The sequence below is a fragment of the Phyllobates terribilis genome, unplaced genomic scaffold, assembly GCF_046119375.1.
Source record: "Phyllobates terribilis strain yellow unplaced genomic scaffold, ASM4611937v1 Scaffold_9__5_contigs__length_417890890, whole genome shotgun sequence".
NCBI classification, from domain to species: Eukaryota; Metazoa; Chordata; class Amphibia; order Anura; family Dendrobatidae; genus Phyllobates; species Phyllobates terribilis.
This window is the reverse complement of record NW_027362769.1, coordinates 203,309,286-203,334,520: the sequence shown is the minus strand read 5'-3', so window position 1 is coordinate 203,334,520 and position 25,235 is coordinate 203,309,286. Positions and strand designations below refer to the sequence as shown.

At 46.0% G+C, this 25,235-nt stretch overlaps 1 long non-coding RNA gene across 2 annotated transcripts; it reads right to left on the bottom strand.

Annotated features, from left to right (window-relative positions):
* Window positions 1-23: 23 nt before the first annotated feature.
* LOC141160921 (uncharacterized) lies at window positions 24-24,546 on the bottom strand. Of its 2 annotated transcripts, none has more exons than XR_012250574.1 (3): window positions 24,414-24,546; window positions 23,277-23,421; window positions 24-926 (listed from the first exon to the last, which is right to left on the bottom strand). It is a non-coding gene; the product is annotated as an uncharacterized lncRNA (long non-coding RNA). The 2 variants fall into 2 exon arrangements; XR_012250575.1 differs by lacking the exon at window positions 24-926 and adding an exon at window positions 1,376-1,451.
* Window positions 24,547-25,235: the final 689 nt, after the last annotated feature.

Sequence of the window (25,235 nt, the reverse complement as noted above, 5' to 3'; positions counted from 1 at the left end):
CATCTTTAAATTTTTTTGCAGTTTTATTTTCAATGACGGTATAAAATTTATTAATTTCTACAGAGTTGTGGCAAAATAGCAGCACCCCCCAAAAAAAAATTACAAAAACATGGCTTTCAGTAAATGCTTTGTAACGGGTCTGGGAGGCGGAACCTCTGAGCTACTATACAAGGGGGCGGTCCTTGTAAGGGAGCGGGTGGCGACCAGGGAAGACGGGCAGGCAGTCACAGCAGGTGACCGGGACAGTCTCTGGGTGAACGGGCTGGAGGTCACAGCAAGTGACCGGGGTAGTCTCTGGATGAACGGGCAGGAGGACACGGCAAGTGACCGGGGCAGTCTCTGGATGAACGGGCAGGAGGTCACGGCAAGTGACCGGGGCAGTCTCTGGGTAAAGGGTAGGTACGACCTGTGATGGCTGAGCCTCCAGGTAGGCTAGCAGGCGGATGGTAGATGTGTGCTCCCAGGTGAGCAAGCGAGAGTCTCTGGATAAACGGGTGGTCACAGCATGTGACGGCGGAGCCTCCAGGTAGGCCAACAGACAGGCAGCAGATGAGCGCTCCCAGGTGAGCGGGCAGGAGTCTCTGGAATGGCAGGTGGTCACAGCACGTGACGGCGGAGCCTCCAGGTAGGCCAACAGACAGGCAGCAGATGAGCGCTCCCAGGTGAGCGGGCAGGAGTCTCTGGAATGGCAGGTGGTCACAGCACGTGACGGCGGAGCCTCCAGGTAGGCTAGCAGGCAGGTAGCAGATGTGCGCTCCCAGGTGAGCGGGCAAGCTGGTCCATAGACAGACTGACAGGAGTAGGAAGGCAGACCGTCGGACCTCAGGCTAGCAAGCAGGTAGGAGGAATGTCAGGCAGGAAACAGACAGCAAACTGGCAGGATTCTGGCAGGTAACTGGCAGGTAACTGGCAACGGGACCTGAGGGCTGAAGCAGAGTAGTGAACAGTGCAACAACATTGCTCGGGCACCTCCATTTTGGAGGAGGTGCCTTATATATGGTGAAGTCCTCCGGCCATTGGCCGGGGACTCCTTAGGACGGCGCGCGCGGCCCCTTTAAGAGGGAGGGAGCGCGCGCGCCCTAAGCACAGTGGCCGGGAAGGAGCGCGCGCTGCCAGCAGAGCGGGAGGAGGACGCCGGGCTCGGAGCAGAGGGGTGAGGGGAACAGCGTCCCTGCCTACCAGAGGGCAGGGATGCCGGCGCTACATGCTTCAACATGAATCACCCCTTAAACACCATTATTTTATATATGTGAAGGTCTGTTTCTATCCTCTGCATAGACGTAAAGTTAAAAGGGTTGTCTGGGCAGTTGTATCATTTTTGTTACAAAATGCTAAGTTGGGTATAAAAAAAAATAAAGAAGCCATATTTTCCTACCCAAATCTTTCCTGTTCTTCTTCTTCCGACGCTGACCAATCGCCTGACAGTCTCTACTTACTGGAATTATGATATCCTTGGGAGACAGGAGTACAACAGATTCATTGGAAAGCATAGACTTTGCGTGCAGCCAGGCAGGAGCTGTGAGCTTCTGTCTCCCAAGCTGAGCACTTCTCAGGGATCTTTTGAGCAATTGGTGGGGGTCTATTTGTATATTGGGTGCTTATCATGTGAGCGTTGAATGCTATAATAAAGTAGTATACAGTAAGCTCTTAAATCATAGCTGTCCTTTATGTATTCTTCAAGCACTGTAGGTGCTGGAACTTCCTTTGCCTTCCCAACATGCATTGATCCTTCCATTGTCCAATGACTTGCTTGCACCTTACTAAAAGACTGCTCTCTGTTATGGCTGTATGGAGTTTGTCAGACAGGAGAGCAGGAGCAAGGAGTCAAAGACCCGTCCTAGTTCCTGTAAGCCTCCTGACTTCTTTGCCTCTAATCTAGAGACAGAGGAAGCTGTAACTTGGAAGGGAGACACCTAATAACTTTAAAGTGATTTTTTGAAGTTCGGAAAACGTCATTTATAGATAATGTGATTTGCAGATTGTCTGTTTATCACATTATCTATCGAATCCACATATGTTTCCAGTCCACACTCAGAGAAGTAGCGGTGCTTGTGTCAAAGGGATGGCATCCCACATGTAAAAATATGAAAAGACCTCGTATGTTGCAATTATTTTAGGGTTTATTCCATAGAATCTCCAGAGCACGATACATGCAAAATTGCAGCTGCTTTGGAGGTAGAAATGGGCCCCCTTACCTCTTGGCTCCCTGTGCGGCTCCACAAGTTGCACCAATGATATGTCCGCCCCTGACATGATGCGTTTCGGATTAACTAAAGCCTTTTTCAAACAAGGATTTGGTTAAGCAACTTCAAGAGTTGAACGCTACGGCACATCTGCAGCCAATCCACATCACATCAACCCCCCTTTGGTGCTTAATATCTGTCTGATTGATTGCTGTGGATAAAACCTCCAGTTCTCGTCTGCGTAAGTTTCCATGCAAAGTCTGCAAAACGATTGTGTGAATTTCTGAGACTTTCATGTTAAAAATACTCACATCATTATTATTTCTCACACATAAGTGAATACAAGCAGCGGCATTGAACAGATGATAATGGGATGACCTGGCATCTGTGCTTTGTCATAAAAGGTAGCAGTGCCCGTGGGACGCCGTCACATCACAGATGAATACCTTTGGGGACACTCGGCTTTCTCCATAACATGGTGTTCTCACTTTGATGCCTTATAATTACCATGTTTATGTAGCACCCTGAGGATTCGGCTGCTACAGGGGTATTGCACCTCAACCCAGAGGTGTGATATTCCACTCCCGGGCAAGGATGGAGAGTGGAACTGAGCTCGGTAGGCTGCATGCACTACACACATCCCATTTCCGAGGAGCAGACCGACGGTACTCCCACTTAGAAATGTGCAGGTACGACCGAGTCTGTTCCTGGCTGGAGTGGGAGGGGGGTGGTACATCCCAAGTAGTGTAGGGGCAGATAGGGGGAGCAGCCTGGGTAAAGTTAGGAGCTCATTGGGTGCTGGTCACGTGAGCTCACACATAGAGGGTGTATATAAGGTGGGCACCAACTAAGAACAGGGTCAGATGCAGAGAACAAGTCAGCGAGCAGAGGAGAAGAAAGACCCAGAGTGAGAGAGGAGAAGAGAAAGAGAGACCCAGAGGGGGAAACAGCAGAAAAGGACTCCAAGATCCCAACTTAAATCCCCGGGTGAAGAGTCGGCACAGGGTACCGGATCCCAAGCTGGTGGGGGCAGAAAACACACCCTAGCCAGAGACCGGAGACCGTGGGCAGCGTTTGCCACGGTCACCCATCACATCCACCCCGAAGGCACACCACATGAAGGGTCAGGGAACCCAGGGCCAAGGGTGTCCCAACAGAAGGCCCGAGGGAGCTGGACCTAGGTGGATCACTGGTGGGGACGGCCAGAGAACGGGACAGAAGGAGAGCTCAGGGCCACGCTCCGGACTTGTTTGGGGGTTGGCTGGATCCAGGACCTGGTGGACGCAGCACGGCTCGGGTGGTCACTCGAAGCTGGAGTGACCAGTACAACATCTGCAGTAAGTAAACACCCTTAACTGCACAACCCGACTCTGTCTTCATTGCCGTCTGCACTGCACCACCACAACCCCCATCCTCTGCACCTGTCCCCCCTGAGGCTATACCCCTCCCGTTGGGGGTTATCTCACCAAGCTGCGCACCCACCATCAGCCTCAGCGGACCCTGCTGCAGCGGCGGCCACAGTGACCGCATCACAACGGGTGGCGTAGTCGACACAAAAGAACTCTTAATAACATCTGTAGGACTGCCACATACAACTGAGTTTGACACCCTGGGCACGGACCGGGTCACAGCCACTCGGAAGACTACAACTCCCATCTGATCCGGCTCCGGATATTCCCCCTAAAGAATATGGCCCAGGGGGCGCGTCAACTTTGGCGTAGTCGGCAGGATTACGTGCCCGCAACAACCGGGTACTGCGTGCCTGAAGAAAAGAATGAGTTTACCTCAAAAAGAAGTCTCCTGCCGGTTCCGGAGGGTCCCCGCCATCGGACCCCATCACCAGTCGATTCCAGCCGGTTGTCCGCCATTAACCGCGTTTTCCCGCCATCTGCAGAGTTTCCCGCCACTGGGAAGCGATTCCCGCCATTTCCAAAGGTTTCCCGCCTTGGAAGAGCGGACGCCATTATGGGCGTGCCAGAGGGTGGCGAGAGGCCACCCCCCATCGTGGGCCAGGACCGAAAATGGCGCCAAAAGTGGAAACCGCCCCCACCAACAGAGACTGTGATGCTAGAGGTGTCTGTCAGCGTGAAAGAACAGCCCCTGGAGCTGACAGTCACCAAGTGGCCCCGGGACCGCCCTCGAGGTGGGAGGAGACGAAAGGAGAGAACAAAGATGGGTGCCGCCTGGAGCAGGCTAGAGCGAGCGCACCCGGAGGCAAGAAGCCTGGAGAAGAGTATCGGAGGAGCTTACCCGGAGATGGCGAGAAAGCAGAGCAGCACCGGCCCGCTGGCCAGGAGCCTGCTGGAGACGACTGTAGGAGAGCAGAGCAGCACCGACCCGTTGGTCAGGAGCCTGCTGGAAACAACGACCCCACTAGGCCTAGTGGAGGTCCTAGCACAGCTCCCCCGAGACCGGGAGTGTGCACAGACCGCTCTGGAGGGCCTCGCAAGGAGGATGGCCCGGGTGCAGCGAGAGACGTTGGCGGAGTGGAGCCGTGAGATGGCCCAGCAGACCGAGACCTGTCAGCGGAGCACGCCACCCGAGACGAGGAGACAGACCGCCTCTGAGGATGGCGCGGGAGGACTGAAGGCCGGAGACGGCGCCGAGAAGGGAGCCGAACGAGTGGAGGCAGGTAAAGGGGACGTCTATACCCCAGACCGGGAAACCGCGTACCTGCCCCAGCTCCCCGTCGCAGAGCCCGAAGTCTATCCTGCCGTGCCCGTCGCTGCAACGTCACCGCCGCAGACTAGGCCTCAAACGGGAGCCGCGACCCCTGTGACGTCACACGCCTCGACCCCGAGCGTGACCAAGCAGGAAGTACCACCAGCCTGGTCGCAAGGCCTAGTACCCCCGGGCGCCGCAATACCAACAGCGCCCCCTACCTCCGCGGAGCCCCCGGCCTGGTCGCAGGGCCAAGTAGCCCAGGGCGCCGCCGTCCTTACGGTGCCCTTTACCTTCCAGATACCCCAGGCCTGGCCGCAAGGCCCGGGCAACCCGGGCGCCACCACCACCGCGCCCATAAGACCAAGAGTGCCGCATCTGGGAGAGGACCTGTACGCCCAGCATACGTGCCCGGATGGGCAGCCATTTATATGGCCACCGGAGTTTCACCATCCCCGACTCCGGAGAGGGAGACCCCTGGATGAGCCCCTGATCCCGGCTCCAAAGCCCGTAAAGAGGATCTCGCCCCCGCTAGCGGAAGCACAGTTTGAGTGGGACCCCACCGGAGAAGATCTTATGGGGTTCACTCAAGAGACTCGGGCAGCTGCAGCGGAGCGTGCTGAGTGCTGCCGCCAACAGCTCGAGGACTTCGAGAGGGAGCGGAGAGAGAGGCGGGTCCGGGAACAGCTAGCTCAAGTAAAGAGCGCGGAGCAGAAGAGCCGGGCCAGGAGAGACCCCCGTGCAGCGCATAGTCCCCGCACCACCGGGACTGTGATAAAGTTTAACCTGCAGCATGGGTGGGGCTTCATCCGAGACCACCACACCCTAGGCGACGTCTTCGTAACCAGGAGAGACGTTGAGTCCCACCTACCGGAGGGACACAGAGGTCGTGACCTTTACATCGGGGACGAGGTCACCTTCACCCGGCACAAGTGTGCCAAAGGTCCCTACGCCCTCCATGTGCATCGCCTGACGGAGGAAGAGCTGCGGTGTGAGGAGGAAGAGCAAGAGGACCCGGACGGGTCTGAAGCCAAAGGTAACCATAAAGCAAGAGCAGGAGGACGCCGTCGCTAAGGACAGCGAAGCAGAAGCTGTATATAGTTGCCCGTCGGGGCACCGTGAACTGAAACCGTGAACTGAAACTGAAACTGAAACTGTTGCTGTTGCTAATATAGTCCCCGTTGGGACCAGCATGTGTGAACTGTTACCCGTATTTCCCTTAATCCCACTGACCGAGGACTGAGAGCGGTCATTCCTCCCTAATACCTGGCCGAGGACTGAGAGCGGCCATATCCTTGTATATAGTTGCGCGTCCTAAAGCGCCCCCTACCGGTTTTATAGGAAAACCAGTTTTCCAGAGAGACTGTCGCACTTTACCCGGTCACACGTTGCACAGTGACCGGAGGAGGAGCCAGAGGCGACGAGAATGTTTTATATTGATATATATATATATAATGTTTTATATGTTTTATATGTTTATGCAAAAAATTTGTATGTTTTGGTGTTATGTCTTACAGCCCGAGGACGTGCTGTGATTTACCAGGGGGGAATGTAGCACCCTGAGGATTCGGCTGCTACAGGGGTATTGCACCTCAACCCAGAGGTGTGATATTCCACTCCCGGGCAAGGATGGAGAGTGGAACTGAGCTCGGTAGGCTGCATGCACTACACACATCCCATTTCCGAGGAGCAGACCGACGGTACTCCCACTTAGAAATGTGCAGGTACGACCGAGTCTGTTCCTGGCTGGAGTGGGAGGGGGGTGGTACATCCCAAGTAGTGTAGGGGCAGATAGGGGGAGCAGCCTGGGTAAAGTTAGGAGCTCATTGGGTGCTGGTCACCTGAGCTCACACATAGAGGGTGTATATAAGGTGGGCACCAACTAAGAACAGGGTCAGATGCAGAGAACAAGTCAGCGAGCAGAGGAGAAGAAAGACCCAGAGTGAGAGAGGAGAAGAGAAAGAGAGACCCAGAGGGGGAAACAGCAGAAAAGGACTCCAAGATCCCAACTTAAATCCCCGGGTGAAGAGTCGGCACAGGGTACCGGATCCCAAGCTGGTGGGGGCAGAAAACACACCCTAGCCAGAGACCGGAGACCGTGGGCAGCGTTTGCCACGGTCACCCATCACATCCACCCCGAAGGCACACCACATGAAGGGTCAGGGAACCCAGGGCCAAGGGTGTCCCAACAGAAGGCCCGAGGGAGCTGGACCTAGGTGGATCACTGGTGGGGACGGCCAGAGAACGGGACAGAAGGAGAGCTCAGGGCCACGCTCCGGACTTGTTTGGGGGTTGGCTGGATCCAGGACCTGGTGGACGCAGCACGGCTCGGGTGGTCACTCGAAGCTGGAGTGACCAGTACAACATCTGCAGTAAGTAAACACCCTTAACTGCACAACCCGACTCTGTCTTCATTGCCGTCTGCACTGCACCACCACAACCCCCATCCTCTGCACCTGTCCCCCCTGAGGCTATACCCCTCCCGTTGGGGGTTATCTCACCAAGCTGCGCACCCACCATCAGCCTCAGCGGACCCTGCTGCAGCGGCGGCCACAGTGACCGCATCACAACGGGTGGCGTAGTCGACACAAAAGAACTCTTAATAACATCTGTAGGACTGCCACATAACACTGAGCTTGACGCCCTGGGCACGGGCCGGGTCACAGCCGCTCGGAGACTACAACCCCCCATCTGATCCGGTGCCGGGTATTCCCCTCAAAAAGGAATATGTCCCAGGGGGCGCGTCATTTACACTATTGCAGAAATGGCTTTTCTGGAGAAGCACGTTCGGTGGTATACCGGGGTAATATCATCACTGCGGCGCTGATTAAATAATGGGAAGAAATAGAGTTTTATTTGCAAAACAGCAGCAAGATGGGTAACTGAGATACTGGCGCTCTATGAGAGTTCAGGTTGTGCGGTCAGCCTGGAAAACACCTTTAATCATCGAGAATAAGATATATACACTCCTCAACATTGAACTTGCTGCACCAAGAAGGAAAAGATTTGGAATTATGGAAATCACAGAATTATATTTAAACAGCAAAACACAGCCCAGTAAGTGACACATCCCTGCATTCAGGGTCTCTGCGCCTACATTATGCTGCTCTCAGATTACATAGTGAAAACCTGCTGACGGATTCCCTTTAACGATTTGCAAATGATGAAAAAATGGAAACGAAAGTGAACATGGAATGAAGACTAGAGGTGTCTAACTACTGTACACTATGCCCCCCAACACCATCAGAAGGCTTTTGCACAACATTGGGGTAGGAGCCAGATGTTCAGCTACAGGTGTCCATTGACCTCACGTCACCGCTCTCAAAGGTTATCATGGTGCAGATTCAAACAGCAATGGAGGCTGTAATGGAGGTCTGTCCTCGTCAGCGATGAGTCCCGCTTTTGTCTCGGATGCAATGATATCCGGAGCTTATTGATTGATATTAACTCCTTCTTCACCTTGCGATTTACCATTTTTGGGCTTTTGTTTTTTTCTCCCCTTCTTCTCAGAGCCATAACTTTTTTATTTTCCCGCCAATATGGCCGTGTGAAGGCTTGTTTGTTGTACTTTTGAATGACACCAAAATTTCAAATGCAGTGAAATTACAAAACAAGTGCAATTCCACAATTGTTTTTTTAATTTACCATGTTCACTAAATGCTAAAACTGACCTGACAATATTATTCTCCAGATCATTACGAGTTCGTAGATACCAAACATCTATAGGTTCTTTTTTATTTAAGTAGTGAAAAAAAATCCAAAGTTTGTAAGAAGAAAAAAGTCACTATTTTCCGAGACCCGTAGCGCCTCCATTTTTCGTGATCTGGGGCTGGGTGAGGACTTATTTTTGTGCGCCGACCTGAAGTTTCTATTGATACCATTATGGGGTAGATACATTGTTTTGATCGCCTGTTATTGAATTTCATTAAAATGTTGCGGCAGCCAAACAAACTTAATTGTGGCGTTTCAACTTTTTTTCTCGTTACGTCGTTTGCCGATCAGATTAATTCATTTTATATATTGATGAATCGTGGTGATTCTGAACTCGGTGATACCAAATATGTGTATATTTGATTTTTTTTAAATGTTTTCTTTTGAATGGGGCAAAAGAAGGATGATTTGAACTTTTATATTTTTTTATATTTTTTAAAACTTTTTTTTTTCTACTTTTTACTTGCTTCAATAGGACTTGAAGTTGCGATCATCAGATCACTTGTGCTACACATAGCAGGGCTTCAGTGCTGCTATGTATAGCTGAAATCACCATCTTCTATGAACGCCAACCACGGGCTAGCGTTCATAGGAGATTTACAATGACAGGCACGAGGGTCTTCTGCAGACCTCCGGCTGTCATGACAACCCATTGGTACCCTGCGATCACGTGACGGGCGCGGATGGGCATGTCTTATGACACGCTTCCGCCCAGCGCATGTTAAATGCCGCTGTCAAAGATTGACAGCGGCATTTAACTTGTTGACAGCTGTGGGTGGAGGCACATGACAGCTGATAAGCAGCTTGTGCATGAGTTTGAGAAATTGCATTAATTTTGCTGGTGCTGGAAAAAAAAGCTGCAAAAACACAATGTGTGAACACTCCCTTGTGCTGATCCTTTGGATATAAATGTAACCTCTAAAAAAGTCCCAATCAGCAGCTGTAAAATAGCTTATTATAGGCACTAATATGGTGTCTTGGATTCAGCAGATTAGTGGGGTGATGGCTATACTTCCCTGCAGCTCAGATCACATCACTACAAAGTCCTGAGGGAAGAGAAGGCTCATCTTTTATCATTTTATTTTAGTAAATTAAAAATAATAAAAAATAAATAAATAAAATAAATAATAAAAATAAATACAAATTAAAAAAAAAAAATATATATATATATATATATATATATATATATATATGAAATTCTACCGTAAAGTTTTTTTTTTTTTTTTTTTAATTCTTTTTAAAATATTGTTCTCAATGTGTTTTTCCTCCCTTAATATGTCCCGTAATGATAACTAACATGGAAGATACAGTGATCTGGAGTGTGCATAGATTTCTGCCAGGCAGATTTTTAGGATCCCAGCAGAGATTTCTCATCTTGGTGACTTTGACCAAGCGAAAAACTTGTCTAGCACAGAAATTTGAGAACCACGGAGTGTGGGTTGTTGCTAGGTGCATGAAGGTCTCACAGGATATATATCCGGCAGACAAGGGATTTGAGGCTAATGACAGGTGATTTAAAGGGGAAGTCACCGACAGGAGGGGACAAAGCGAGTGTGGAATCTGCAATTACTAATCATTAAGAAAACTTGGAAGACTATTGTGTCTCCTCCCTGAAAGCAAATATAGCGAGAGCCTGTAATTATACCCAGCACACTGTGATCACAAGGGGAAGCTGCAGAACATTCATGTCATTTTTATTGCAAAAATAAAACTTGCCGATGACTTTATACTAGACATGGGGTGGGCCGATAGCAGAAAATTGCATCTGGATTTAGGAATTGAGGTCCCCCAGAATGGAGAATTCTATCTTGGGGTGTACAAGGAGCAATATGAGGGGAGATTCCAGGATAGTATGGGCACTCTTGTCAGGGCTGCACCTCTGCTACCAGGAAACCATCATTGATAAGGAAGGCAAAGGGAAAGTGTCCCCAGTCCTGCACTTTATTTATGACCCCTGTGACCTATGTGGACCCCTACACTTTGTGGTGCATTTATAGAAATGTTGTAATTATCTATAAGGTCAGTTTGTATGGACAGCGATCCATGGACTGACCGCAAGTCTCCTGACCGAATTCAGCACCCTCATGTATGCCTATAATCTACTGTAGCTCACAACTGTCCCGTATCCTGCGGGACCGTCCCGGATTTGGGTCTATGCCCTGCAGTCTTAGGTATCTGTTGAATGTCCCTCACTGACATCTCCTCCTGCTGGGGTAGAAAGAAATGGTAAATGGGTGCGGTTTGGGGTCTGGCCAGGGGAGTGGTTACGATTTGTCGCGGTGTGCCATGTGCATCACATGTTGTGGCTCTCTTCCTATCCTGTAAGGCCACGTGAGTTTTGGTGGGTTTTTTACCTCAGTTTTTGTAAACCAAAACCAGGAGTGAAACAATAATAGAAACACGTCACCACTTCTGTATTTATCACCCACTCCTGGTTTTGGCTTACAAATACTGAGGTAAAAAAACTGACCAAATACTGAACGTGTGCACGTGGCCTTAGGCTGTAGAAAAGGAAACATAAATGTATGAAACTGTCCTAATTCTGATATTAGAGGAACAATCAGCATTAGATTTTTCCTCAGTATTTGTGAGCCAAAACCAGGAGTGGGTCAAAAATGAAGAATTGGTGACGTGTTTCTATTATACCTTTTCTCTGATTGTTCCTCACCTGTTTTTGGCTTACAAATACTGAGGAAAAATACTGACCAAATACTGATAGTGGGGCCGTAGCCTAACTGATGTAATCTGTTACTCCCTGACTAAAAAAAAATAACTGTTTGAATTCATATGCAAATGAGACTTAAGTGCTCTGGGTGTGTCAAAGCACTTCCAAAGCATCAGCCTCCATGTATTCCCCAATTTTTCAGTCAGAGAGCAACAGATTGCACCAGTAAAGATGTGGATGACATCTTTACTGAGCAACATGACTATATGAACTGTGGATCGTGCTGACAGATTCCCGTTAAGAAGTGACTAAAATGCAAGTGTTTTTTTGAGGGAAGACACCTAAAACCGCTGACAAAATGCTCAACAAGATGCCCAGATGTGGCATTTTTGTAGCCTTTCTATTGAGCCTTACCATAAAGTATGGAGCGGCTTCATAGCAGAAAACACCTGAAAATTTTCTTTTAACCACCTGGCATTTTTGGAAGTCTGAAGCTGATAAAAATCTATGAAAAGCCCGAACATGTGCAGAGCAAGTCGTTTTTCAACAGAAATGAATAAAAAGAGTCTTTCAAGCTTTTTTTGGGAGATTTTTCAGCTGTATTTTTGAACAGATCTGCTCCAAAAGACTCCTAAAAAGACAGTGTGAACATTACCTTAGGGTTTACTCACATGTTGTGGTCATGTTGCTGATTTTGTTGCTTTTTTCAGAGTGTTTTACCGCAATTTTGTAAAAATCATGAAAAAAAAAAAAATAGCAAAGAAAATATATGCAAGGACCGCACTATGTGGAGCTGACATAGTCACACGCTTCAGTCCTGCCGCTTCACCAAGAGATTTCTTGTGCTTCCTCACAGTAGATGTCTAATTGTTCACGTAGTAATTTAATTTGCGCTCTGAGATTTGGGAGCACGGGGGAGGTTTTCCAGATCGGTTCCAGTGTGTAATCTGACGTGTTTGCACCGCAGTGACATTTCTATGGCCTCACCCAGGGACTATTCCATGTCAGCTGAATCAACACTGTGACTGTGGAGTTCTTAAGGACACATCATCTTTAATAAGGCTTACCTAGGAGTCAATGACGAGTCATGTGAAAGCTATAGGTGGTGTTTAAGCAAGTGACTACCCATTCATTACAGACTTACCTGAGTCCTCACATATACAGGACTATATAAATTACATGCTGAAAAGTGGTCATGCAAGCATGAGTAAGGTTCACACTTCAGAACCGAAACTTCGCCACTATGGATTAATAAACCACCCTTTTTGCCTAATTCTTGAAGAATGCTGCCTCCAGTTATTTTTATTTCTTAGAAAGACAGACAGATCATTTGGATCATATTCCTTTCCAACCGCTACACCGATGTGTCTACACTGTGCCAGTCGTTGCACTGGTGGCCCATCTGCTACAGAGTTCAATATAAACGTATCACTCTTACCCACAAAGCGCTCCATGGTTCAGCACTGCCCTACCTCTCCTCCCTCGTCTCAGTCTTCCACCCTACCGTTGCCCTCCATTCCACTAATGACTTAATACTAAAATACTCAATAATCCGAACCTCCCACTACCGTCTCTAAGACTTCTGACATGCTGCACCAATACTTTGGAATGCGCTACCCAGGGCAATTCAATTAATTTCTAATACCCACAGTTTTAAGCGTGGCCTAAAAACGCATTTCTTTAGACTGGCCTATCACCTCACCTCACTTATCTAACTATCCCCGTTTGGACCAAACAAAAATTTCTACAAAATGACCGTCGTAGCATCTGATCACAGCCTCCATGCACTTAATAGCCCTCTATGTTTGTACTGTACACATACTGGCTGGTGATTGGTTGATGCAGCATTATGTGCACACCCTATTTAGTATAGTATGACTGTATCGTACAATATAAGCACATTTTATCATTTACCTTTCGTGTCTCCCCTACTTCCTCATAGATTGTAAGCTTGCGAGCAGGGCCCTCACTCATTTTCATATCTGAGTTATATAACGTCTTTATTGTTGGTCTCCTCATCACTGTGATGAAATAGCAAAGCCCAAAGATGTAGCAGAGGTTAGCAGGTCAGGAGATTTGCTATGGTATTGCATCTGAGCCCAGTGATGTAGCAGAGTTGAGTCAGGAGTGTTCATGGAGCCCCATAGCTGAAGTTCTATTTGGGCCCCACATACTCCATATTGTATAATGTGCCCCATATAGTCATCCATACTGTATAATGTGCCCCATATAGTCCTCCATACAGTATAATGTGCCCCATATAGTCCTCCATACTGTATAATGTGCCCCATATAGTCCTCCATACAGTATAATGGGCCCCATATAGTCCTTCATACAGTATAATGGGCCCCACATAGTCCTCCATACAGTATAATGGGCCCCACATAGCCCTCCATACAGTATAATGGGCCCCACATAGTCCTCCATACAGAATAATGAGCCCCACATAGTCCACCATACAGAATAAAGGTCCCACATAGTGCTCCATACAGTATAATGGGCCCCACATAATCCTCCATACAGAATAATGGGCCCCACATAGTCCTCCATACAGAATAATGGGCCCCACATAGTCCTCCATACAGAATAATCGGCCCCACATAGTCCTCCATACAGAATAATGGCCCCACATAGTCCTCCATATAGTATAATGGCCCCACATAGTCCTCTATACAGAATAATGGACATCACATAATCCTCCATACAGAATAATGGCTCCACATAGTCCTCCATACAGTATAATGGCCCCACATAGTCCTCTATACAGAATAATGGACATCACATAGTCCTCCATACAGAATAATGGGCCCCACATAGTCCTTCATACAGTATTATGGGCACCACATAGTCCTCCAAACAGTATAATGGGCCCCATATAGTGCTCCATACAGTATAATTGGCCCCACATAGTGCCCCATACAGGTTTATGGGCCACATATAGTGCTCCATACAGTATAATGGGCCACATATAGTGCTCCATACAGTATAACGGGCCACATATAGTGCTCCATACAGTATTATGATCCATATATAGTGCTCCATACAGTATTATGGGTCCCATATACTGCTCAATACAGGTTTATGGGCCAAATATAGTGCTCCATACAGTATAATGGGCCATATATAGTGCTCCATACAGTATTATGAGCCCCATACAGTGCTCCATACACTATAATGGGCCACATATAGTGCTCCATACTGTATTATGGGCCCCATATAGTGCTCCAAACAGTATCATGAGCCCCATATAGAGCTCCATACAGTATAATGGGCCACATGGCCACATACAGTGCTCCATACAGTATAATGGGCCCAATATAGTGCTCCATACAGTATAATGGGCCTCATATAATGCTCCATACAGTATAATGGGCCCAATATAGTGCACCATACAATATAACGGGCCCCATATAGTGCTCCAAACAGTATAATGGACCCCAAATAGTGCTCCATACAGTATAATGGGCCCCACATAGTGTCCAATGCTGTATAATAGGCCCCGTATTGTGCTCCATACATAAAAAATAAATAAAATAAATACTCACCTCTTCCCATTCCCTGCTGCTCCAGTCTCTGCACGTTGTAGTGACGTCACAGAGCTCAGACGCAGAGGGATAATGATGAGAGAGGTAGTGTCGGCCCCCTTTCCCATCTTTGTTTGCAACTGTATCATCCAGGATGCCGAAAGAGTTGAAAGTATGATGCGGGGGACGCGGTGCTGTGTTCGCAAAAAGTCCGATCTATCAAAATATAAAATAAAGTATTCCAATCGGAAAATATAGTAACAAGAAAAAAAATGAAAATGCCAAAACTAAGTTTTTTTTGCCTAACGCAAGATTGCAATAAAATTCAATAAGAGGCAATCAAAATATCATGTTTACCCCAAAATGGTATCAGTAAAAACTTAGGAGCAAAAAATAAGCCATCACACAGCCCCATATCCCAAAAAATGAAAACATTCTGGGTCCCGAAAAATGGCGACAGAGGCAAATTTTTTCTCCTTACAAATTTCCAAATTTTTTTCACCACTTAAATAAAAAAGATCCTATACATGTTTGGTATCTGCAAACTCGTAATGACCTGGAGAATCATAATGACAGGTCAGTTTTACTATATAGTCAACATGATAACTAAAATACCCCAAAAAACAATTGTGAAATTGGACTTTTTTTTTTGCAATTTCAACGCACTTAGAATTTTTTTCACTATGTGGTAGAATGAATTGGTGTCATTCAAAAGTACAACTCATCCAGCAAAAAAATAAGCCCTCATAAGGCTACCCTGATGGCAAAATAAAAATGTTATGTCTCTTGTAAGAAGGGGAGGAAAAAAGTTGCCATGTCATGAAGGGGATAACTCCCTCTCTGGAGGGCCACTTATGGGATATGTAATACTGTAAGGGGGAAGACCAGGGTGTAAGTACTTTCAGAACAAGGGATCCGGAACTGCCGGGGCCGTGCCTCTGGTTGCAGGGGGAAGACAGACTGCGAGCACAGGACTCAGGTGACCGGGAAGCTGGGGGCGTGTCCAGAGCGAGAGCTCAGGGGCCAGGTGACCGGGGAGCTGGAAGCGTGTCTAGGAAGAGGGAGAAAAAGGAGTTTTGTGCGAGAAAGCAGGCAGTTGACAGTGGGAGTCAAGCCTGACTAGAGGGAGAAGAGACGCAGGGTCCGTGGAGCCGAGCAAGTGAGGAGCAGTGTTATGGACTAGGGGCTCAGCGGGTTAAACCGGAGACCGCCCGCTGCCGCCAGAAGACGTGGAGCCGAGCAAGTGAGGTGCAGTGTTATGGACTAGGGGCTCAGCGGGTCAAACCGGAGGCTGCCTGCTGCCGCCAGAAGACGGAGCATTGTTTAGGCGGGGAAGCCAGAAGAAAATAACACCAGCATCAGCTGGCATCTGCCTTGTTGGGAACAAGAGTCAGCTAAGTGTAAAACTGCCGATTACAACCGTGTCGACACTGCTACATCTAGCCAAACTGTGAATTGTCGTTTATAGTCTGTTACCGGCTACTCCCCTCGTTATCCCCATATTTCCCCTGTTACTCCCTGCGTGGAGATTGACCCTGTTACAGTAAATACTCCTTGTTTATTAACCCTGTACTGGCTGCTCTGTGTTTCTGTGTCACTGCATCTAAAGTACCTGTGTTACAATACCACAGTTCTACTGCTGTCGTCACTGCACAGCTTTCCATATTGATAACAATGATCTGATCGTCCAGGGTTCAACTGTTGGACCCCATTGATTAGTGTAGTTGAAATCAGCAGACCCTCAAGGAGCGGAGGTTTAAATTTGGCCATAAAGGCTTATTTCTTTCTTTGTGCAAACATAGCCTTGTAGGCTGCCCATACACATGAGTTTTTAAGGAGGACTAATCCAATAAAAGTTTTTGAAGTGAAGACTATTTCAGAAAAAAAATTTTGGAAGAATTTTTTGAGTTTTTCTTTTCATGAAGAAGTTTTAGAAGATATTTTTCCATTTTTTTGCAGCCTTTTTGTTGGACAGTGTGTAGTTTGGAGCAGATTCCATCAGGATCCACTTCAAAGAAGTGTCATACACTTTTTTTTTCCCAGCAGGCATTTCTGAAGACGTCTTAAGAAAAAAATCTAAAAAAAATTCCTCATATAAACAGTAAAGTGTATTTCTAATAGAAATGAATCAGAACAGTTTTCTATGTGGTTTTTTAGAAGGATTTTGAATCAGATTTGTTAAAAAAAAAAAAAACTCCTTAACCCCTTTATCACCTTGGGTTTTTCCATTTTTTGCGTTTTTGTTTTATGCTCCACTTCTTCCTAGGGCCATAACTTTTTAATTTTTCCGTCAATATGGCCATGTGAGGGCTTATTTTTTGCGGGACGAGTTGTATTTCTGAACAACACCATTGATTTTACCATATTGTGTACTGGAAAACGGAAAAAAATTCAGTGAATTTGCAAAAATAAGTGCAATTCCACAATTGTTTTTTTTTTTTTACCATGTTCACTAAATACTAAAACTGACCATTATGAGTTTACAAATACCAAACATCTATAGGTTCTTTTTTTATTTAAGTGTTGAAAAAAAAATATAACGTTTGTTTAAAAAAAAAAATGGTGGCATTTTCCGAGACCCGTAGCGTCTCCATTTTTCAGGATCTGGGGCCGGGTGAGGGTTTATTTTTTGCGAGCCGAGCTGACATTTTTATTGGTACCATTTTGGGATAGATGCGATGTTTTGATCGCCCGCTATTACATTCTATTGCGACCAAAAAAACGTAATTCTGGCGTTTCGTTTTTTTCTCATTACGCCATTTACTAATCGGATTAATTCCTTATATATATTGATAGATCGGGCGATTCTGAACGCAGCGATTACAAACTTGTATTTTTTTGTTTAATTTTATTTTTAATGGGGCGAAAGTGGGGTGATTTGAACTTTTATTTTTTTTATATTTTGACATATTTTTAAAAACTTTTTTTTTTATTTTTCACATGCTTCAATAGTCTCCATGGGAGACTAGAAGCTGCGATCACCTGATCACCTATGCAACACATAGCAGGGCTTCAGCCTTGCTGTGTGTAGCAGAAATGCTTATCTGCTATGAGAGCCGACCGCTGGGCGGTGCTTATAGCAGATCGTCTATGACAACCACAGGGGTCTCCTGTAGATCCATGCCATGCCAACCCATTGGCGGCCGCGATCATGTGACATGGGCGCCGAAGGGCGGCTCTTATGACGCGCTTCTGGTGCGGTCATGTTAAATGCCGCTGTCCGTGTTTGACAGCAGCATTTAACATGTTAACGGCAGCAGGTGAATTGCAATTCCACCCACGGCTGTTAGGGGCACATGACAGCTGTACAGATCAGCTGTCATGTCCCGGGAAAGATGCAGGCTCAGGGCCAGAGCCCGCACCAAAGGGAGGGAAACGACCTTGGACCTACCTATACATCCAAGATTGTAAAAGGGTTAAAAACTGCTTGGAAAACTCTTCCTATTTATTTCTATGGTAAATCTAATTTGCTGTTCCTATAAGGAGCTTCTTGAGTTTCATTTTTTATTCCTAAGGCCGTCTTTACCAAATGTCTCCTAAAAATATGGTGAAAACACATTTATTTTACTTTTTTAAAATTTTAGGAAAATAAACTCATAATGAACACATCATGTGAACACGGCCTGAAGAGGTATTGAAAAATTCCTCGTGCACAAAAAGCGCAAGTCCCGTCTTTGAAGCAAATCCTGATGCAATCAGCACCTAACAAGGCACTGTCCAATTGAAAAGCTACAAAAACGGGCATAGAAAAAAACATATTCCAAAACTCATAATAAAACAAAATAAGAATATTATAACAATGCATACATTTTAATTCTAAACATTTTGTGCCTGATTTCAGCAAAAAGAAAAAACTAAAGGGTCAAAGGGCAAACTATAATTACAACCCCTATTCCAAAAAAAGTTAAGTCACTGTGCAAAATGTAAAGAAAACAAGAATGCAATGATTTGGAAACCTCTTATCGCCATGTTTTATTCACAGCAGAACATAGATCAGGGAAACGGACATTTTTCCATTCTAGATTAAAAAAATAACTGATTTAGAAATTGATGGCAGTCACAGGGCCATGTCCACCATTGTGTAGCATCCCCTCTTTTTTTACAATAGTCTATAAATGTCTGGGAAGTGAGAAGACAATGGCTGGAATTTTGGGAGAGGAATGTCGAGTCGACCTATTCTTGTCTGATGTAGAATTCTAGCTGTTCCTTAGTCCAGAACCTTCTTTGCTGGATTTTTCGTTTTATAATGCGCCAAATGTTTTCAATTGGTGAAAGGCCTGGACTTCGGGAGGCTGGTTCAGGGGTGGCTGTATCATTGGTGCAAGAGTTAAGGGGGCCCATTTCTACCTTCAAAGCAGGTGCAATTTTGCATTTTTAGGAGCTCTTGGGCTGGAAAGGGCCCATATATTGTACCTGCATAGGGGCCCTTTTCTGTCTGTGTCCACCAGTGGGTGAAATATGCAAGGTCTTCCCTGAAATAGACATTGTCTGGATAGGAGCATATGTTCTAAAACCTTTAAATAATGCTCAGCGTCATTCGTAGCTAGGGGTTCGGCTCCAGTGTTGGGTGAAACATCTGAGTGGGGCCCTAACCAGATAACTGTGTGCAGAGGTGTAGCTAGGCTTTCTGGCACCCGGTGCAAGAATTGAGTTTGGCGCCCCCTCCCCCCACCGCCTCCCAGCACATATGAGATTTGCACACTTAGGCCACGGCCCCACTATCAGTATTTGGTTAGCATTTGTGTGCCATGCAGAAGTAGTGCTGTTGCTTTAAAAGCATCCCGCAACTAGAGGGGTTAACACAGTCACAGGAGACAGGGAGTGTTTTAGCAGGGGGAATTGTGGGGAAGTTGTTTACTGTTCTGGCTGGAGCCATAGAGAAAGGTGGTGTGTGAGCTGTATCTCACAGAAGACAAGGGGACAGAATTCAGGTCGGGAAGGAAGCTAAACACAGGTCAGATAGACTCCCTGAGCTAACAGTATTATCGGGCAGGAAGATAAGGACTGTAAGGAATTGTGTCACAGGGATCGTCTCCCTCATCAAACCCCCCCCCCTCCATCTCCATGCAGGATAAAGAATTATGTGTAGTATTGAGTCCTTGTGAAGGAAAAGCCTGTTGTGCTGCTAAGAGATCTAATCTATGCTGAATTATGCTACTGAAGAGACTGTAATACTGTGCCTTGTGAAGAAACTACTGTATTGTTACTGGAGCAGGTGATCAAGAAACTCAGACTGTACTGTAATGAAGATTGTTGCTGTAATATCCCTGAATTGCGCTGGCTGTGCTTGAGATTAAATTCCACTGTTAAACTGTTGAAAAAGACTCTTGTCAGATGTGTCTGGTCAGCGACTGAATCTATCGAGTGCCTGAGAGAAGCTGCAGCCTATGGTCGCCCTGAGTAACAGTTCCCCCAGGATTCCAAAGAATTCATGAAACCCGTCTCGCCCCTATCTGAAACTAGCGGCGTGCGTGTAACATTTGGTCAGTATTTTTTCTCAAGAGTGGGAGCCAAAACCTGGTGAGGAACAATCAGAGAAAACGTATAATAGAAACAAGTCACCAATTCTGCATTTATCATCCACTTCTGGTTTTGGCTCCCACTCCTGAGAATAAATACTGACCGAATACTGACAAAATACTGATAGTGGGACTGTGGCCTTCGTCATGTGTCGACGAGCTGCTCTCCCTAATTCTCTGAATGTTCAGTGAAAAACTGAGAGAAACAGGAAGAGAAGCTCATTGTCACGTGACCGTAAGTATGAAAATCGCATATGAGTGAAGGGGTCATGTGATGACTGCTGGAACCTGCAAGCAGAGCTGAATCCTGACAGTAAGGATATTACACAGTTAGGATCGGCATGCTACAGAGCTTCATTTTATAATTAAAGGACTCGTTCAGGTTTGAGATGAAAGTCTGCAGTCTCTCTATGTGTCTTCAGGCTTCTGAATTCTCACAGCGCATGCCTGCACACTTTTAGGATTCTCAATTTTGGTCATGTAAAACCTAAATGGGGTTGTTTCCCATGTGGCGCATGCAGTGCTTGTTCCCAGGTAGATAGAGCATTCTCCTTCCACGACTCCCAAAATACTCGTAACTTTAAAATCTTCAAGTGGCTAACGTTCCGCTCTACTGACGTTATCTATTGGGCGATTTGCCCATGTAAGTTAATCTACGTTGGGTTAACATCAAGAGAGTTCCGTGTGAGAGTCTTGGAACACTTGAGAGACATAAAAAATGCGGCGAAAATTATAGACCCGGAGCAAATAGCCAAACTCAAAAACATCCCTAAGCACTTTCGCGAACTGCATAACTGCAATTGGCGCCTTTTACGTTTTCGAGCAATTGACCAGATCCGATTGGGAGCAAGGGGCGGAGATGCTAAAAATCTGTTACATAAAACTGAAGCAAAATGGATCACTATCCTTGATACAATTAAACCGAAGGGCCTAAATGATTCAGTGAGCTTTGCGCCATTTCTGGTGTGACCTTTTATAATGGGATGGAATATGATGGCACTGTTGCGGTTATGCCTTGTCCCACTACACTGTACCTTTTATGTTGCTACTCCTGGTTATCTATATTCCCTATCTTGATATGTCACTTTGATCACTGTGATCATTTATCTTTATGCATACAATATGGTTATTATAGGGATGTCGACCATTCATGAAATATAATTATTATCTACTTAGATATGTATATTGATACTTTATATTTCATCAAGATGATTTTTTACTTTAATACAATTTTACAACAATATTTTTATAATTATTTGTGATGATATGTACATTCTATATAATAATATCAGGAGAATTCTATAATTATTTCATTGTAGATACCATTCTGATGTAGAACTCTGCATTTATTATTATTATTTTCTTTCTGCTCATCTGGAATGTATATTATTACTTTTCTATTTTCTTTAAAAATGCAGGATGGGTTAAAATGTGAATCATCAAGTGGAAAGATAACGTCATCGTGATGGACTTAAAGATGCATCTACTATGTATTACCAAATTGTATTGTTTATGTATGGATAGGGTTTGAGGGCAACTTTGCCCAGACTTAATATGGAGTGTGCACGGACCCGATGTGGTGCGCGCGCATGACGCGTCATGGCGGCCTCGCCTCCCTCAACTGGCGTCCTATCAGGAACCGATATGCGCGCATGCGCATTTCGACTTCCTGGACGCCGGCCGAGTGATGGCGACGCGCCCTGGACGGCATGCGTGCGCCCTAATACACAGAGGGAATAACAGGTGTGCTTCACTCCTTTTTTTATATAAATATATCAGGTGTGGCACTGCCTCTGTACCCCCCGACGAAGCAGCACGCGGAACGCGCGTTGGGGTACGAGGCAGTGTGGTCTTACAACACTCTGGCATTGGTTTGTATTATGCCTGCCTTGGGGGTACTATAATGCTGATATCACTTGATTGCTGATAAGGATTCTGATATGATCCTTATGATTGGTGATATGCACCCGGTTTTATGTACTATCTTATGTGTTCCATATGTAAGCTGTAACTGATGTAACTACTGTGATTATTCTACTGGCTTGTATATGGGAGATATCCCTCAAACTATGAGGATTTATACTTTACTTACATGTGTTACACGATAATCTAATGACTTATACAGGAGGATATTTCCCTCAAATTATGGGGACCTGTACTTTGTCTATATATGTTATATGATAATCCCATATGAGAATATATCCCTCAAAATATGAGAATTTGTACTTTTTTGTACATGTCATATGATATTTTTATGGCTTATATATATGGGTATGTAGTCTATTTACACATGTTTTGTGATAATCTAATGGCAGGGACATGGGGCATATCCCACGAAACTAAGAGGTTTGGAACTTTACTGATATAGTCTTACATCCTTATTTTCTGAACTGTATTTATTTTTTGTGCTTACAGTGATATCTTTTGACCACACTGCCTCAATTTTATTGGGGCTTTCTATGTCTTAGGGGCTTTTGACATGATTTTATGGGGTGTTTGTATGTCTTGTGATAACATAAATAAAAATTTGAAATAGCAGATTTACTGAGTACTTTGATCTCCTTATTTAAATTATTAATGTAGAATGAGGAATGAGAAATAGATTAGTGTAGTTGGGTTTCCTCATTTTGTCTGAAGGATATTAATACATTATATTGGAATGAACGTCTATATCCTTTTTTGTTTACAAACACTTTTAGGATTCTGCCTTGCACAAGCATGTGATTCGTATACTTCTGGCCACATTCTAACTAGACTTGTCCTGCCTCGCTCAATTCATTGTCATTGAGTGAGTCCATGCATGTCTAGTCAGCATGTGACCGCAAGTATACAAATAGTTTGCACCAGAGAATCCTGACAGCGTGCAGTGTGCACTGTGAGAAGTCAGAAGTCGGCAGTCACAGAGAATGACTGCAGACTCATCACAAACTTGGACAACCCCTTTAATGCTCCTAAAATAAATAAAAATATGAGCATTGGTCAGTATCACAAAAAAACATTTACATCCAGGTACCTGATAGATGACGTTGTCTCTGGACTCGTTCTCTTTCTTTTCTTCTTCATTTTGTCCAGACGCCATAATAACTTTTCTCATCCACAGCTCGACTCTGCAGCCTTCCATCTTCTCCGGTCTTCTGCAGCTCATCCCACAGGATGCCCTTAAAGATAGCAGTGTTATTATAATGCTCCTGAATAAAAATATCTGCCCTACGCTGATCCCCTGAATAAATAATTGCCCCTCTCTATATTCCCTGCACAAAATATCACCCCCACACTTTCCTCTCCTTACCTTACTGGGCCGCCTCTTCACACTGTCCTCTCACATTGTGTCCCCCCTATAGGGCTCATTCTCTATACTGTGCCCCCTCATCACACTCCACCTCCTTGGCTTACTGTCCCGTCCGGGCTGTGCCCTTACACCGTCCCCCCATACTACACCCCAACACTATTCAGTCTCTATTGTGTGCCCACTCGCACTTTTCTCCCCACATTATTTCCCCCTTTCTTCCTCCTGTCTTCTCTCACATCCCCCTGCTAACCATACTGTCTCCTCATATATTTACCCTCACACATCCCCCACAATTCTCCATACTGTGTCTGCACACATCACATCACCCTCGCTCCCCATACTGTGTCCACATACATTCCCCCCTTCGCTCCCCATATTGTGTACTCTCCCATTCTCCCCATTCTGTGTCCGCACCAATCACCCACACAGAAAATCTCTCCCACCCCTCTCCCCACACTAAATCTCCCCCCAGCCATACAATAAATCTCTCCCACACTAAATCTCCCCCCAGCCATACAATAAATCACCCCCATAGTAAATCACCCTCTAGCCATACAATAAATGTCCCCTTGCACTAAATCTCCCCCCAGCCAGACAATAAATCTCCCCCCAGACTAAATCTCCCCCCAGCTATACAATAATAAATCACCCCCATAGTAAATCACCCCCCAGCAATACTATAAATCACCCCTATAGTAAATCACCCTGTAGCCATACAATAAATGTCCCCCTGCACTAAATCTCCCCCCAGCCAGACAATAAATCACCCCCCATAGTAAATCACCCCTCAGTCATACCATAACTCACCTCCCATAGTAAATCACCCCCCCAGCATTAACATAAATCAGCACCCAGCCATACCATAAATCTTCCCCTCCATTACATCTTCGGTGTCTTCAGCTCCAGTGTGGAGAACTTTCCACCAATGTGCACCTCTGCAGCTGCTGCGCCGGTGAGTGATTTCAGCAGCGAGATCACATGACCGGATCACACTGCTGGAGTTGCTCTGACCCAGCAGCCAGTCAGAGCTTCAATTGTACTCGCGAGTACAATTGAACACTGGGAGCCGGCAGCTGCACGTTCTGTGAGTTGGGTGTCAGCTTGACACCCGGGCTCACAGAACTGCCGAATCCCGGTCCGGGTCCATTGGCTGAGACACATCGGACCGCTGTATTAGGCTGCCCCCCCACCCTAGATACGCCTCTGACTGTGTGTACAACTACGGTGGCGCACCCTAATAATAGTTATGGTGTAACCTCAGCAGGTGACTGTGCTGTTACTGAAAAGTTCTGTACAAAGACCAACACTGATATTACCTCCATATGATGATCATATAATGGTAGATACCAGTGCTGCAGAATATATAGAGATTACAGTACAGTTATACATAGTATCTTACAGCTGATGTTATTTCTGATGTAGTCGTTTACTTTTCCCGTCTTATCCATCTGGCCCAGACCGACATGACAACTTCTCCAGCCAGGACTCGTCTGCAGAGATTATAACAAAGACACATTGACTTCTCACATTTTCAGCCCCATCCCCATCTATTCCCAACCTGCACAAACTCATCATCCTGTTGATACCCCAACACTGGGCCGCTGCTGCCGTATGTGTCCCTATTACTGATCATCTTAGTACCCTACATAATAATACCCACCACTGTGCCTCTTACAAAGTGAT